Raw genomic sequence first — 16,150 nt, forward strand, 5'->3', positions numbered from 1 at the left:
GAAATGTGTTTCAAACAAATTTCTACTGAGAGTTTTTGTAACAATTTTTCTATCAATATAGTCTGAAAGTAATAGATTTAGTGTATTAATCAGTAAAGTGTCTGTGGCATTTTGACGAGATTTAATCTGTAGCGGAATGTGCATAATATCAGAAATATTCCCACCACATAGACTCAAAAATATAGCAGATACATTTTTTTATTTTAACTAAATGTGTTGGTAAATAGTGGGCCATTACTATGTAACCTCTCCTAAAACCTGAGGTGTATATTGAAAGAATAATAGGGAAACATAAGGGAAACCTTTGCCCAGACAAAAGTATCTTAGCATGAAAATGCTATGAAAAACTGAACTACAGACAAAAAACATAGGTTCGAAAGTTTAACAGAATCCTCAGGGACTGCCTTCTGCATATTACTGGTAATTGACATTTGCCCTCTCCTTACCATCTTCCTCAATGGAACGGTGGGCTGTTCTATGAAACACTCAACCCATGAAAATATACAATAGTTTATGTTTTTCCAGTGTTACCATTAATTTTCACAAATGATATTTAATTATGACAAGGGTCAAATGAAGCGGACAAAAAAAGGCCTGTCTGTTTTGTTGAAAATAATTGGAATAGAAAAAAGATAGAGATGGAAATGAACCAAGTGTTGAAAACTGATAAGACTAAAATGGGACACACAATAAAAATTATAGAGAACACAGAAAGTAAATGTGCTCTTTTAAAATGTTAGGCATGAAAAGACAGCTTATGAATTACTTAAGGATAAAGTTGAGTATCTTAAAGTATGCTAAACCTGATATCCAAGGAACTTAAATTATTATCTGACTTTATTAGTAAATTGAGAAAAATGAAGAATCCTGCAATTAACTTTTTTTTGCCATAAGACTATATATATATATAATTATGTTTAATTACATTTTATTAACCATTGGTATTAGTTGAAAGAGAAGAAACTCTTAATATTCTCTCTATTTTATAAAATATTGACTGTTTAAATCTACAGCAATAGCATAATATTTTTGTAATCTAATTTCTTTCAAAATGATGTTTAAAAATTGTCACAAATTTGAAAAATGCCCTATTTTAACATTATTTTAATGTATTTAATTTATTTCCCTTAGGATATCAACTGAAATTAGATATTGTAAGACCATCCACTGTTCCCTTTGACTACACAGTTTAAACTGAGCAAAAACTGTTCAGTCATGTCTTTTGTTTTTGCAGGTAACTTTAAGCGTACTGTTATATTTTGAAGTTAGACAAAGGTGGCTGAGGCAGAGTTTATTTGATCTGATCACTCACAATTTAAGCAATGAATGTGTAGAACCTGGCATTAGTGTGGATGACATCAGGAAGCACCTGTCAAATCTCTGATTGTAATTTGAAATAGCCATCCTCATGATGAAATTAGGTTCTCAGCAGAGAAACAGCAAACTGACTCACAATACACTTATTTTCAGACCTTTAAAGCCATACAATACATTGAATTGTAATTCATTTGAAAATAAATTCAATTTTGCCAATTTGGCTATTATATTTTGCTTAATCAAATCCAAATAATCATATGTCAAGCATTAATAATATTTAATACTTGTTAAGGACTGAATTGTGTTCTTCCAAAATTTAGATGTTGAAGCCTTAAATCTCAACATGATTGTATTTGGAGACAGGGCCTTTAGAGAAGTAATTAAGGTTAAACGAGGTCATAAAGGTGAGATCCTAAACCAACATGATTGGTGTCCTTATAAGAAGAGGAAGAGACTCCTTGAGGCACACAACAAAGAATAGGCCATGTGAAAATATAATACGGAGATGGCCATTTCTAGCCAAAGAGAGAGGCCTCAGGAGGAACCAAGTCTGCTGACACTGGATCTTGAACTTCTAGCCTCCAGAACTGTGAGGATATAATTTTTTATAGTTTAAGCCTCCCAGTCTGTGGTATTTTGTTTTGTCAGCCCTAGAAAGCTAATACTACCATTAGGTGCATTTACTTAGATTAATTGATTTAATCTTCACTATTCCGTATGAATGAATGTACCAAAATTAAGCCTCTATATTGTATACATGTTTTAAAAAGTCCAGGAAACTCCCTAGTACACTTGACTAGTACATGACTTATCTAGTAATTAAATTCAGAGAGTTGAACTTCAGAACCCTTGAGATTAGCACTGACTAAAGCTTCTCTTTGAATCTTGCAATCTAAGCATTTAAGATATCCATTCATTAATTCATGTGCATATTAATTTTCATCTGCATAATAAAAACATTTCTAGATTTAATTTTGGAATATTTGCATATTAAACCTTCATGTCATGTGTAAATAAGTAATATTCAATAATACTTTTTTTGAGAAATAACTATGTCAAATAAATTATTGTCAAAAATCAGTTGGAATTTTTTATTCTTACATGGTACTTTCAAGTGATATATAATTCTGGCAGAATCAGAAATTCATATTTTTGAAAAATGCTAATTAAAAAAACCCTGCAAACATGTGACAAGGAATAGCAATTGTGCTCCCTATGATTCGAGGGACTGAAATCCTGAAAGAAGTTACTCTGATGAAGGTTTATATGATCATTCACAGTTATATCCCTGGGGATTTAACTCCTAATGGGTTATGAAAATTATTTTTGAGCCTTATTTGATAATGCATGATCCAAATATTCTGACTGGCATCCAATATACTTGAGTCATTCTGTTGAAACATGATGAAAATAATTATCTAGACAAATTTGTATTTGTTCAATAACAATCCATTGATTAACTTAAGTAGATACCACCATCTTGGGACCATTTTCAAATGTGAATCTTCAAAATAACCATTTCAAGATTAAATTTATGTAGATTTCCAATATTCAACTAGAATTAAAGAATATCAATAGATTATAAAATAGTGCAAAGTGTGATATTGTTTAAGATCTTCTAAACCTTGTAATTGTTCTGAGTACTTGAAACATAATTAAATTTGAATGAAACATTAGTAAATTTGGACTGAGATATGTAAATTGACTGTTTAGCTATAACTGTCAATATACATTAAAATATATGTATCCTGCATTTCACACACATTTCACACACATTCACAATCAATCATGAGACATATTTACACTTAAATGAACCACAAAATTATATATTGAAATAAAAAGACTTCTATTATTTATTACTATTGTTAGCATAGATAGCTAAATATTAATAAAAGAGAAGGAAGCAAAACTGTCTAAGCTTAATTAGGTAGAAAGGGACAGCTTCACACACTCCAGGGGATAGCCACATTGCCCCACCAAGGGAGTTAACACTCCTCTTTCCCCTCATATAAGGAGGAAGGCTCTCCCTGGGGAACGGCTGGCCCATTGCCTAGACTATGGTGGCGAAGTTAAGCACAGTAGAAACCATATGATACAGTAGAACTTTGGGGCATGTGCAATAGGAGCCAAAATGGCAACCATAAAGAGGAAGTCTCCAGTCTGGGGAAAAAAACAGTATTAGTTAAGGAGAGGGTCCATTACAAACCCATGAAGGATTGGGAAAAATATTGATTATTTTGAGGGAGTGCCTGGTCTTTTCCAAGCCTGAGGTACTATAACCAAAGCTTAAAAGGCCTCTCTCAGTAGCATGTGTTAGTCTGTGTGCTAGCCCATTCATCGGCAGGTCCTCCCTCCAACGTAGCAGCATGGGCCTAAGTTCAGGCTCTGAGCAGGGGCCCAAATGTTGGCCTGGGTACAGGAACACAGCACTGGCTGGTGTGCATCTGGGAACACAGACAAAGCTGGCCAAATGGGGAAAGAAACTGAGCTAGACAAAACTTTGACATTGACTGAATTGATGGAAGAAAAAATTTGGACCTTGGCCCTCCTCTGGTCTTGGTGAAGACAAGGCTGGACTTCTTCCACAGTGGAAGACAGCCGAACCACCTGGCCATGAATGAGATACAGACTCCAAGTACCTGGGGACAGTCCTTTGTGTTTGTTCCATCTTCAATAAATCTTACCACTATACCTCACCTTCCCATAAATGGTCCCCAAAACGTTTTTCTTATAACTTTGTAGAAGAGCCCTATAGGTCAGTGATTGTTACCTGATTGTCATTGCCTCTGGCATTCCCTGGAGGACATAACCAGAAAGTAAGACCTCATGAACTTTTCCTTGTTTGTGTATCCAAATTATAAAGTGAATTTTCTCTGTTACTTCCATTTCAATCACTTTTTCTTGTTCCCATTTTATTTCTTTATTTTATTTCTATTCTTTTTTCAAACGTCCCTGCTTTTCTTAAAAGTCCTTTTTATAAGTTTTCATTTGATCCCAGGGATCAAAGGTTAGTACAATATTTGCAAATCAATAAATGTGATACATCACATAAAGAAAATGAAAGATAAAAGTCACATGATCATAAAATCCAGCACCCATTTATGATAAAAACTCTCAGCAAAATGGGAATAGAAGTATCATACTTTAACATATTAAAGTCCATATAAATATGAAAAACCTACAGCCAACCACATATTCAATGGGCAAAAACTAAAAATATTTTCTGAGGGAAGGGCTCTGTCCAGCAGGGGCCCTGGTTTACTTCCCCATCGCCACGGATGGGGAAGTAAACTGTACCAGACACAGTTTGCCTGTCAGAAGGGTTTGGTGATTCTCTCTAGTGGAGTCTGCCCCGAGCCCTTTCCTAGAAGTGGCTTTTATTGAGAATGATATGCTCAGAGGTATACAGCATGCATACAAAGCCTATCAGTCTACCTCAAAAAGCTATAGATAATAAATTGAAGAAATACAGAGGTTTGTCTTAAATCAAGGTCTGTCAGACAAGTTGGCGCCAGATGCTCATTAAGGTGCAGTTTTGGGGGCTCAGAAATTATCTCCTTCTGGTGAAGTAAAACACCTGGTTTTTTCCTTAACAGGGCAGTGGAAAGCAGAGCAAGCTTCAGTAATTATGTTGTCTATTTTGAATGGGGCTACAGTTCCCAATACCACACAAAGGGGTCCCCAATATCGGTATTCATTAACTCGAGGACATTCTTGGCAAAGTTAGCTTCATAGGATTTAATGCATTCCTTTTGCAGGCTTAATTGCCCCCAGGAACTGCCTGATCCAGTTTAGGGTCGTATCTGCCTTTAGTATTGTTTCAAGCCTGAGGCAGGTGGAGTAAAGTAGCAGGACACAAAGTCAATACTCAGATATTGATGACATTTTTATACAACAATAATGAGCTGTCAAAAAGAAAAACAAACAAAAAAACAATCCCATGTACTATTGCAACAAAAAATAAGGTACTGGAATAAATTTAATGACAGAGGTAAAAGACCTGTACTTGGAAAACAATAAAACACTGAAGAAAGAAACTGAGGGAGATATACACAAGTGGAAGCACATACTGTGTTTATGGATGAAAGAATTAACATCGCTAAAATGTCCATATTACCCAAAGCAATCTATAGATTCAATGAAATTCTTATGAAAATGCTAACAGCACATTTCATAGATCTAGAAAAAATATTCCAAAAGGTATCTGAAACAAACAATAAAGTCTTTGAATAACCTCAGCAAACTTAAGAAGAACAAAATTAGAGGTATCAAAATACCTGATGTCAAACTATATTACAAGGCCATAGTAATCAAAAGAGCATAGCACTGGCATAAAAACAGGCATGTGCAGATCAAGAACAAAACAAAGAGGCCAGAAATAAACCCATGCCTTTCTAGTCAATTAATATTTTAAAAAGGAGTCAGGAGCATACAATGGAGGAAAAACAATAAATGGTGTTGAGAAAATGGGACTGGTACATTCCAAAAAATGAAACTAGACCACCAATCTATACCATACACAAGAATAGACCCAAAAGGGACTAAGGACTTATATGTAAATTGTGATACCATAAAAATCTTACAAGAAAACATAAGCATTAAATCTCAGATATCTCCTGATATCTGAGCAAAGGAAATAAAGGCAAAAATGAACAAATGGTACTACATCAAATTAAAAACTTCCGTGCAGCTAAAGAAACCATCAGCAAAATGAAAGGGGAACTTACTGTATGGAAAAACATATTTTCCAATGATACGCCTGATAAGGGTTTAATGTCCAATATATACAAAAAATTTATACAAGTCAACATCAACAAATAATCCAATTTAAAAATGGACAAAAGACCTGAATAGGCACTTGTCCAAAGGGGGCATACAGAGGGCCCATAGACAAATGAAAAAATGTTCAACATCACTAATCATCAGAGACATGCAAATTAAAACCACAATGAGATACTGTCTCTCACCTGTCAGACTGGCCATCATCAATAAATCAACAAACAACAGGTGCTGGTGAGGGTCTGGAGAAAGGGGAGCCCTTTTGCACTGTTGGTGGGAATGCAGACTGGAGGAGTTACTGTGGAAAACAGTATGGTATTGCCTAAAATAATTTAAAATGGAGCTACTTTTTGACCTAGCAATTCCACTTCTGGGAATTTAGCCAAAGAAACCTGAAACACTAATTCAAAAGAACATATTCAACCCCTATATTCATTGAAACACTTACAATAGCCAAGATAGAGAAACAACCTAAGTGCTTATCTGTAAATGAGTGAACAAAAAAGCTATGGTACATTTATATAATGGAATACTATGCCGCAGTCAAAAAGGAATTCTTACCTTTTGCAATAGCTGGATGAACCTGGAGAGTATTATGCTAAGTGAAATAAACCAGTCAGTGAAAAACCAATACCATATAATCTACTTATATGTGGAATCTAATGAACAAAATCAATTAATTAACAATATAGAAACAGAAGCATAGATACAGGGAACAGACTGACAGCTGTTGGGGGCGGGGGAGTGCTGAGTGAGAAAAAGTGAAGGGATTAGCCAAAGAATAGACATGCCGAAACCACGGACAGGAACAACAACGTGGGGATCGCACAAGGGAAGCTGAGGGGTTGGGCAAAGGTGGGAAAAGGGGAAAAAGTGGGACAACTCTAATAACACAATGATATACAATAAAAATTAAAATAAAATAACAGGTTTAAGAAAAAAAGATGAAAACAGAGGTCAGTGTGATGCATGTACAGGCCAATGAACACCAAAGAACACCTGCAAGCCAGAAAGCAGGATAGTAACATGAAACAAATTTTCTCTCACAACTCTCAGTAGGAACTAACCCTGCTGACACCTTGATTTTGTATTTCTAGCCTCCTGAAGTGTGGGAAAATAACTTTCTGTTCTTAAGCTACACATTTGTTGATACTTTGTTATGGCAGCCCAGTAAACTAACAGATCCACAACAGTAGACTGTTACCAGATTTCCACATTATACTGCATATCTACATAGATCCAAAACAATATTAGTTTTTTCTTTTTACTAAAATCATGAGCTAATAGGAAAAAATGATGTAATTCATTATGTACTTAATGGTCCAGATGTTTAAAATATCAACAATTAATACCGTATGTAGAACCAAAGTGCATGATAAACTAAATAAGAAATTAAAATAATAGGTCATTATAAAAAGCAACATATTGTACTTGGGTAAAAATAACCATATCTGGATTGAACAACTTCCATTAAGTAAAGAAGAAAGTTTTTAATTATATAATGTGAATGCTTGTCTAACTAATGGGATAAACTTGGCAGGCAGAGGCATTGGGAAAAAATGTACATCTCGATTATTTTGAGAGTATTTCTAAATTTATTTTATAATTTAATTTGGTTTAATTAAACAAAATAACTCTCTTGGCTCTGGGGGAATACAGGTGGTAATCAATGAAAGTTGTTTATCTTTTGGTTCTATGTATAAAACTTTCATGGCAAGGTTTCTTCTATATTTTAAATATGAACAATAAAAGTGGAAACGGCTGTACTATAAAAAAAGGGGAATAAAAAGTTCTTTAATATTGTAGGGAATTTCTTTCTTATTATTTTTTTTCTCAGCTTTAATAAAATATAACAGCTCTGTCTCCCAGAATTTAAATCAAAGCTTTTATACTGAAAATAAGGAATCTTTTGTTAAATTTACTTATAAAAACTAACCTTTGTAAATTTATTGAGATCACAGAAATCCTAAAGTACCAATATATTTGCTGAAAAACTGAAAGATGTGATATATTTATTCACTAAAATTTCTCTCAGCCTCATTCTAAATCATTTAACTTTGGTTAAAATAAGGCTTAGAAAGATTTAATATTTTATAACAAAATTAACCTAAAGTTATTAAGCCATTTTATGACATTTTTAGGAGAGTAACATAATTATACATAAAGTGGTGAATGTAAAATTCTGCTATGAATTGTGAAGTGCTTTATAAATATGAGCCATATAATTATTTTAGCTTAACTGAACCCTCAAGAAAACTCCTCAATGTCACCTAAGAACAAGTGTCAGTTGGTACTTCCTCTTGTAGCAAATGATTTGCAGAGCACCAAACATACTGTTTCCTATTAGACCTCATGCTTCCAAATCTTCCGTTTCCTTACTCAAGACTAAACTCTTCTCTTTCTTAACTACTTTCCAAATATCTATTAGTTCATTATACGCAGCTCTCATTTAACTCCTTTTTGAAGCTTTCCTGGTTTCTTTTTCTCCCACCTCCTCAAGCAGAGCTAAAGAGCTGAGTAGTCACTCACCTGATGCTTATTCCATCCTCCTTGTACGTTGTTTGTGATGTTGGTGTTGTAACCATCTGCAAACATGTCTTTCTCCCTCAAGGAATGTGTGCTTTTTAATTGTAAGAAATTTTATTCTGGATTATCTTTTTAATCTTAAAATGTATCATAGTGGTTCATGACAGTCTACAGAAGAAAGTTTACTGAGTGGATCAATAAAGTCATGTTTTGTTACATACTAGCCAAAGGACACAGGTCATTGTATTAACTTCAACTCTCCTTCAGTATTATAATTCCTCATGTCTAGTCATTTGTGTGTGTGTCTCTGGATTCCCAGGACAGTCATAGATTATGCTTATTATCCTGACAGACTGGCTGGTTTAGGCTTTTCCCAGATTCATCAATTTTTTAATTAGTTACTTTTACTAATGGTTACTTCTAAGTAAGTTAAATAGGTTGGGTGAAGCTTCAATTTTTATTTCCAGGGGAAGCCAGGGTTTCACACAGTTTAAGCCATCAATTTATCCAGTAGGATCTGAAACATATTGCAGTGAACAGTGTCCTCGCTTTAACTAGTTGTTACACCTGAGAGAGGAGAAGCAGCAACTCACTTCTCTCTTTGCATCTTCTCCCTTTGTGACAAGACAACTAACACTTCGCTCTCCAGAGACTAGTTGGGAGAGCTAACTTTTTCCGGCGTGTGGGGAGCGTGAAGGGTGGGATGCCGTTGCTCCTGCTGGCTACGTAGTTTACCAGTGTGATTCATCGTGCCCTGGCCTCTCAGGGCCCGCAGCTGAAGAGTCGTGGAGAGGCGTGAGTTCTGACGAGGGCAGACGCAGTGTCCTGAGCGATAGTCTAGGTCTTGGTTTTTCTCTCTGACCTTATCGTTACTTTGTTTCCAGTAAATTAGAAAAATTACTCTCAGATTCTTTTTCTGGCAGAAACGTGGCTAGAGTTCCTACATTTCTAGTTCTGGAAAAGAAAAGAAATATTTCATGTAAATAGCATGCATTAATGAAATTCATTCTGGATAGGCAGGCAATGCACCACTCAGTACGTTGTTTGACTTGGGCCATGCAGACACCTGCTCCAGAAGAATCCAGGGAAAATTACCATGGACGCTCCATAAACTGACCTCAAATAACATCTAAAGTGAGAATGAGTAAATAAAAATGTCTATGGTGCAGAGGCTCTTAAATGTATTAAGCGTTCTCTAAATTTTGGTTTTCTTTTCTTTCACAAGCAATTTGCCTTGCAAGGCAAATTGCTTGTGAAAGAAAATAATCCCAAATACCCCTTGCCTAAATCAGTTTTAATATTTCTTATTGGACTAGTTATTCAGGTCAAATTTTCAGAGCAGTTTAATTCCATATCTAAAACCAGGTTTGTTCTATTCATTGTAGCTAACATCCAGCTGTCCATAATGCCTTCTGAGTTTCCACAGGAGTTATTTTTGGTTAAAAAATAACAATGTACTACTGTGAACATTTGGAAAAAGAATAGTGTGTTTTTAACCTGATTTTTGGAAGTTTATTAAAAAAATCCTGGGCACATTTTGTCATCTGTTAAATAAATAGTACATATCGAGAGATGATAGTTTAACAAATTAAATAGGGCTAACTAGTTGGAAGAGAGACATAAAAATAATAAATTATTAAGTAAGATTTTACCCAAGAATGGCAGTTAAAAGTCTGAGAAAACCAAATGGAAGAAGCTTATTTCTTATAGTGTTTTTGCACTTCTGGAAAGAGATTTGATTGCGAATGATAACCTCAGGAGGATGGTCTGCTGACCTTTACTGGCCTGACTTCATTTCAAGGTACAGAAAACAAGAGGGTTCCCAGGGAAACAATAGTTTCTCTTTCCACTAGGTTTCCTTTATGTATACTTTTTTTTTTAATCTTTGGAAAAACATTTGTAGTCTTGCTGTCCGTAAAAGTGATGTTTGAATGTATTCTGCAAAAGTTGCAAAGCTAGTAACTTATAAAATATTCCTGAGGTTGGCAAGTTTCACAAGATAAAAGGTTCGCACAGCTCTAACAAGTACCTGAAAAGGAGGCTGGTGTAGCGAGCGCCAGCACAGCAGTTTAAAGCCCCATGCTGAATTCTGGACTGCAGCTCGAATTCTTATCGTGAACTCCAAAAGAATACATCCCTGCCCTGGGTACCCTTCATTGGGTTGTTTACACTTAATCCACCTGGCTGCAAAATAATTGAAAATATGAACAAAACAGCTATGTTATGCCTCCCTTTTTTCTTAAAAGGAGATTAAAACTTTACTCTGAGGAGGATTTTTACATTTATGCTTAGCTGCTTTTGATCTAGCTTGAAAACAGGTCTCTAGTTTCTGTCAGCACTTGTAACCAAAGAGAATGATTACAGCATGTCACTGATTGGTTGGAATTGAAACCTGCACAGATTGGCTCAGGGGGCCTAACCGATCTGTATGCTGTGATCTCAGTTAACTTCTGCCAGATGCCATTAGAGACCAGTCATATCTGTTTTAAGTGACAGCATAGTTAACAAGTAGGAGTAATGTCAGTGTATAATTGACAAATTTACATACATATATAAAATAGATACTCATTATTGTCTATAAGTTTTATTTCTACAAGTATATGTATTTTTTTTAAAGGTTGGTTATAACACATCTTAGCCACCTAATGGACCTGCTGTTGAGAATTCTGCTTTCTATTCTTAATTTGCAAAATAACTGCAACAGTGTCTTAAGTATGGAGTGGATGTACATAAAAGAACAAAAACCAACCTCCTATATAATGAATAGGCATCAAGATTTATGACATGGCAGCTTTAAAAATCATTACAGATAATTATAAACGCTTTTGCATAATTAATTAAGTGGACTATGCATTTACTTAAGATACAGAAGCTATCTTAATAAGACTTCACATAAATAATCTTTGAAATTAACTGAAGATTTCTATTTCCTTTTGAAAATGCACTGACTGAATTAGTACGACCAGTAAACAATTCTCTTTCTCCACTGCTCTAATTGGGTATTTTCTGCCACCTCTTCTTTCACATCACTGATTTGATCCTTTGCTTTATCCAACCTACTGTTTATTCCTTCTAATGAATTCTTCATTTCAGTTATTATATTTTTTTATTTTTGACTGATTCCTTTTCTATGGTTTCTATGTCCTTTTTCATGCTGTTCTCATTAAGTTCCTTGAGCATCCTTATCATCATTTTTTTGAACTCTTTATCTGGTAATTACTTGGTTCCATTCCACTTAAATTTTTTTCTGGAGAATTCTCCTGTTCTTTTATTTGGGACATATTTCTTTGTCTATCCATTTTGGCTGCCTCTTTGTGTTTGTTTCTATGCATCATGTAGATCTGCTATGACTCTCAGTCTTGGTATGGTAGCCTTATGTAGTAGGTGTCCTTTGGGACCCAGTGGTGCAGTCTCCTCAATCACCTGAGCTGGCTGCTCCAGGAATGTCTTTTGTGTGAATTATGTGCTCTGGCCTGCTGTAATTGCATTTTGATTGCTATTGACTTGGTTATGCATTGGGCAGATGCATAACCGTGAGGATCAATCCTAACCACAGTGTACAAATCACCTGTCAGGTGCTGACCGCACCAAACAGAATTCACGTCAACAGGGTCTGGTGCCTGTCAACATCTACTCTGGATATGCCACTGTAAAGCTTATTGGATCCTGCTCTGATATGGCCTGTGGATGTGTTGCTTGAGGGGCTTCTTGGGAGAGACTCCGGTGTAGGCCAATGTCAGATGCTGCCTGTGACTGTCCCTGGGCCACCTGTTATTAGCTACAAAGTGATCCGCAATTTGTGGCTGCCTTTGCTGGGCCTAAGTGTGCATCAAAAAGACCAAGCTGCACACTAAGGCTGGTTTTTACCAGCACCAGGCCCAGGGCAGGTCATTAAAAGCCCCAAGGGCACCCTGAGATCCCCTTCTCTCTGCTTCGGCTTGCCAGCTACCTTTTAGATCTAGTCACTGAAAGCTCCTCTGGCAGTACTCAAGTTGTATGAGATAGGTCCTCAGTGAGTCACCAGATAGGGAGTGAATGGTGTTTACCAGTTTGATACAGGTTCAAACTCAGTGTCAGTGCTGGGTGTGAGGCAATTCAGCAAATGCCCAAGGGTATACCCAGTCTAGATGCCATTGCTGGTGCTCACACACATTTGTGGTCTGGAATGGCCTCAGGGAGCCATCAGGGCGAGGCCAGCAGCATTTACTAGGCCCCAACAGACCAAGATTTAACCACTTGAAGGGAGAGCTCTGCACCAACCAGGCATGGAAGGGAAGAATGGCCCCCATCCTAGACCTGCACGATTCAGTCTGTCCCATATTCTGCCAGGGACCTGATCACAGTAAGGCAAGGATGCAGGGAATGGAGAAGATGGGCCTAGTGGATCTCCCATGAAGGGGAAGTGTCGTTCAGGCTTGGGGGAAGGTGGGAGGAGTGGCCTTGCCTCAGAGCCATACAACTCAGTCACTGACCTCCCCAGAGTCTGCCCAGACGTCTACATCCCAGCTCAGAGAGCTGTCTGCTTAGCAGGGCACAAGCGTTACAAGGTGGAAGTATTGAATTCGCCCAGTCTGATGCTGTATAGAGGGGAGTGCTCCACCCAAGAAAGGTGGTGTCTGTGGTGTTGGAGAGGGACTTAGCACAGGTCATGGTAGGTATTTCTTCAGTGCTCTCCCCACAATCACAATCACCTGTCTTTCCTCATACAAGTCAAGTCCAACCTGCCCCCCCTCTGCTGGATCCCAGGGTGAGTGGCTGCAAATAAGATTTTTTGTATTGTCCTTTAAGAGGGTGCCTGAATTTCCCTCTTGGAAATTCTTTTGCTGTTTCCCATAGATTTTTGGGTTGTTGTATTATTTCCCTTTGTTTCAAAGAGGGAATATGGGGTGGGGTAAGGCAGAAGTGGGTAGAGGGGAGTTAAGTGGTGATGGAAGGAGACTCAACTTGAAGTGGTAAACACACAATACAGTATACAGGTGATGTATTGAAGAATTATATATCTGAAACCTATATAATTTTATTAACCAATGCCACACCAATAAATTCAATTAACAAACTAAATAAGCAAAAAAGGGGGTACCGGTGTCTCTAGCAGACTCCTGCCACGCCCTGGCTGACAGAATCCCTGCAGATTTTCCCAGCCAGATGTCATGTGGGCTCCTGTTCCTGGCTCTGGTGCTCTGAGCTGGGAAGACTTCCTTGGGGTTAAGACCTCAGCTTGTTGGGTAGAACCTCCCACAGACGAGATATTTCTCCAGCACCTCACCCACCACCTGTGGTGACAGGACTTGGTTATAAGTCTTCTCTTCAGCTAGTCTTCAGTTGGTTATTCAGGTTGATTGCTCCGTATTTTAGGTTTAATTCTATTATGGACCTAGGAGCAGGTGAGTGTAACATCCACCCTTTTCGCCATCATCTTGGATTTCTTAGATATTTTTTACGATAAAATCATAATGGCCCTGAAAATTATATTTTCATCTCGATTTATTAAACATTTGTCTTTAATTCCTCTAATTCAGAATTCCTTCTAGAAACTCAATCTAAAGAAAATCAGAAGCGCAATAGTAAGAAGGCAAGAGAGACTGATTTTATATTTGTCAAGTTTGTAGAAGCATATTAAATAAAGCCTCCACCTACAACTGCTCATTGCCTCAAATGATACTATCCTCCCCAGAATCTGATTGACAAAAATTCTACTGAAGATTAATTCCATTTGTCTACAGGTATTTCTGTCCTGACTACAAAATAAATTTATCAGAACTTCAGGTTAATGAACAAATGAAGTTTTGGTCCTGTGAGGGCCCAGAAGAAATGGAAGTTTCATTTCTTACTTTCTTATACCTTGCTGTATGCATGTCTTTCATTTGCCTGTTCTTGAGTTGTGTTTTTTATCCCAAATTGGCAAATCATTATCTAGTTGCTGCACTCATGGTAAAGCATGCTAGTTTGCGTGTGGGTACCTCAAAAGAGATCTTAGCTCTTACTGTTAATAGGATTCATGGCTCTGGTTTTCTGTCCATTGTGAATGGATATCAGGAAATTTGCATTAAAAATTCTGAAATTGTCCCATATGGAGGAGCCAAAAATGCAAGCCAGGCTCCCTTCTGCGACAGAAAAATGTGTATTAGAAACAAGTTTGCATTAGATCTCAAGCTGGAAGATTCTTTGTGAGCGGCATTAACAGCTCAGCATGTTCAATTCCTCATGGGAGTTACTGCAGAGAATTTTGCTGCAAAATACAAAATAAACAGAGAAAAATGTAACAAATATGCACTGTAGTCACAGCAGAGGTGGAAAGATGTTAATGAAGCCGGTTACTTTAATAATGAAATGGTATCAACTAAGGTGATGATAAAGAAGAAAATAAGCAATGCAAGTAGATGAGCATGCTTGTTGCAAACAAGCCTGGAACAGTTACATAAACCTCTTCCAGTACTGAAGAAAGAAGGGACTGTCACTGCAAAGAATGTGCCAGGAATATCTGATGCTTTCATAGATAGTGAAGATCCTGTTATAAAATGTAAGTTCACAACACTGGCAAGAATTATAGGCTATCTTTTGTCTAGACATAATCCCTCTAACATGGATATTGGTTTTGTCCCTGCTATCAATGGGAGAAAAAGAAAACAAACGAACAAAAAACAACAACAACAACAACAACAAACCCAAGACTGAATCTTAAGGACATGGATTTGGTGGAGATGAATTAAGGTTTTGCTCCTCATTACCTGGAAGCTGAGAAGAGCTTGGATCTTGATCCAAGTAAAATCAATATGAATGGAAGAGCCACTACTTTAATCAGTCATTGAAAGGATCTGGATCAATAATGATCTGGTTCATGAATTAAGGTGTCAGGATGTAAAATATGCTGTTGGATCAGCATGCATTGGTAGTTGCCAAGGTATTACACTTACCATTCAGAGCACAGCCTCAGAAAAGCAAGGAGCTCACTATGGCCCTCTGTTACTTTACTTGATCAGGCCACGTTAAAATAGGTAAAGATGTATTTACCATTAATAAGAGCTCAGGCTTATAAATCCTTTCAAATATGCACCAAATACACATATGTTATATTTCTGAACTAAAATCTAACTATATAAAGGCCTTAGAAGAAATAATGCCCTTGTCAATGACTACCACACATGCCTTAAATAACATCATTGCCAGGAAATTGAATACATGTTGCCTTAACTTCCAAAAATAAGTAAATATCTAACTAAACCAATGATAGTTATCTTTATGAGGGATTCACAAATTTTCTTCTAATTTTTTCACATTTTATACGTTGCATTCAGTCTATTTACATTCTTCAATAGAAACAAGTGAGAAAGAGCAAGCTCCTGGCATATTGTACATGGCTGGTGCTTTCAGTTAGGCCTTGGTGTTGGCTAGAAGCTTACCTGGTATTCACAGCTGGGCTTTTGGGTCTCCTATTGAACTTTTTTACAGAAACTCAAAATTAAAGAGACCACTCTGTGGCAATGATGGATAAAGACAAGACCACTTATATAATCATGCCTGAGCACAG

At 36.8% G+C, this 16,150-nt stretch overlaps 1 pseudogene; it reads left to right on the top strand.

The window, feature by feature from the left end:
- The first annotated feature begins 14,550 nt into the window (after positions 1 to 14,550).
- On the top strand, positions 14,551 to 15,612 carry LOC129065447 (3-ketoacyl-CoA thiolase, mitochondrial-like; annotated as a pseudogene).
- The last annotated feature ends 538 nt before the right edge of the window (positions 15,613 to 16,150 follow it).

This window comes from Pteronotus mesoamericanus, unplaced genomic scaffold (assembly GCF_021234165.1).
Source record: "Pteronotus mesoamericanus isolate MK-2021 breed Mesoamerican mustached bat unplaced genomic scaffold, CSHL_Meso_final contig_179, whole genome shotgun sequence".
Lineage (NCBI taxonomy): Eukaryota > Metazoa > Chordata > Mammalia > Chiroptera > Mormoopidae > Pteronotus > Pteronotus mesoamericanus.